This window comes from Chiloscyllium punctatum, chromosome 18, assembly GCF_047496795.1.
Source record: "Chiloscyllium punctatum isolate Juve2018m chromosome 18, sChiPun1.3, whole genome shotgun sequence".
Lineage (NCBI taxonomy): Eukaryota > Metazoa > Chordata > Chondrichthyes > Orectolobiformes > Hemiscylliidae > Chiloscyllium > Chiloscyllium punctatum.
The window spans coordinates 46,169,720-46,171,541 of record NC_092756.1 but is presented as its reverse complement, the minus strand read 5'-3'; the positions used below and the strand labels follow the sequence as shown (position 1 = coordinate 46,171,541).

Below are 1,822 nucleotides of genomic sequence, written 5' to 3'. Positions count from 1 at the left end.
GGGAAGGCGAAATGAGGAAACTGTTGAAGTCCACATTGATGGCCTGGGGTTGAAGTGTTCTTCCGAGGTGGAAGATGAGCCGTTCTTCCTCGAGGCGTCTGGTGGTGGGGGAGTGGCGGTGACGGAGGCCCAGGACCTCCATGTCCGCGGCAGAGTGGGAAGGAGAGTTGGAATTTTGGCCCACAGGTCGGTGTGGTTGATTGGGGCGGTTGTACCAGAGATGTTCCCTAAAGCGCTCTGCGAGGAGGCGTCCAGTCTCCCCAATGTACAGGAGACCGCGCCGGGAGCAACGGATACAATAAATGATATTGGTAGATGTGCTGGTAATAAAAGCTGCACTGTCCCCAGAGTCTTTGGTGTTTTGGAGAAATCTATTTATCTCAGCCTTCAGCATATTAATGAGGAAATCACCACAGCCACTGTGGGCAACGATGTAAAACGGTCAGCCCATTCTGAGTTTCCATACATTTGCCACTGTTCGCTCAGCACTGATATTGTGCATTTGGTGCTATGCCTAACATTCCTTATGATACTGTACTTATTGCATGAGCTCAGCGTGTTTGTCTGTGGGGTGCCGTGATCGTATAGTGGTTAGTACTCTGTGTTGTGGCCGCAGCAACCTCGGTTCGAATCCGAGTCACGGCAATAGCTGTTCTATATGTCCCAGGCTTTTGTGAAACACAAAGGAATCGGTTGTTTTGAAGTTTTGATTTTCTCCAAGGTGATTTTTTTTTCCTTCAAGCTCTGCTCGCTCACATCTCTGTGTTTCATATGTCCACCCGTTCTCAGAGACTTCTTCACTCCTACAATCACTAACTGAACTTTCCATCACATACCCCCATTTCATTAATTTGGAGATGCCAGTGTTGGACTATGGAGTACAAAGTTAAATATCACCCAACACCAGGTTATGGTCTCACAGGTTTAATTGATGCACTAGCTGCTCGTTCATCATGTGTTTGCGGAGTCATTTCCTATTTCACTAAGGCATTGCAGAATCTAATACAGACTCTCCCATTGATACCAATCAGTCTGTGTGGCTGGGGTCACTGTTGCTGGGTGAACGTGCCCCGACCCCACCATCGGGACCTGCAGACCATTTGATCCCTTTGGTTACCACTGTTGTGAGATGACTACTCATGTAGCAGCTTTTACTGATATGGACCAGATATTATTTGGGGGTGGGGGTCAAGCTCAGGAAAATGGCACAGGACAGTATCGGGGGAAAGCGAATTAATTGGATAAGATCAGTTTCACTGCTTTTCTGCAATGGCCGAGCGCTCTTACCACTGAACACTGAACTATTAATTCAGACACCAGGGACCTGGGTTTGACTCCGACCATGCTAGGTGGTAGAATTGGGATTCAATAAATAGCTGGAATTACAAATTAATAAATCCTATATATCCATGTTCAATTGTTGAAAAAAAACATCGGACGTCATTTAAGGAATGAAACTGCCATTCTTACCTGCTTGGGCCTCCATGTGACTTCAGACTCACTACAATATGGTTGAGTTTCAACTACCCGCTGTGCAATTAGGGATACCAATCAATCCTGCCGAGCCAGCGACGCCTTCATACTGTAACAGAATAGAAGAAAAGTTCATTTGGCCCTAGCTAGATTACTGTGTGCAGTTTTGCAATTCAGAGTACTACATGGATATGATCGCACTGGGAACGTTGCAGTAGAGATTCACTGGGATATTGTCTGGGCTAAAGAGTTTCAGTTGTGAGGAGAGATTGGACAGACTGGGGTTGTGTGTCACCGAGCAGAAGAGATTGCAGAAGACATGACTGAGATGTACTAAATACTGAGGGAT

At 46.4% G+C, this 1,822-nt stretch overlaps 1 non-coding gene across 1 annotated transcript; it reads left to right on the top strand.

Annotated features, from left to right (window-relative positions):
- Nucleotides 1–573: 573 nt before the first annotated feature.
- On the top strand, nt 574–645 carry trnah-gug (transfer RNA histidin (anticodon GUG)). Its single transcript has one exon. It is a non-coding gene; the product is annotated as a tRNA-His (tRNA).
- Nucleotides 646–1,822: the final 1,177 nt, after the last annotated feature.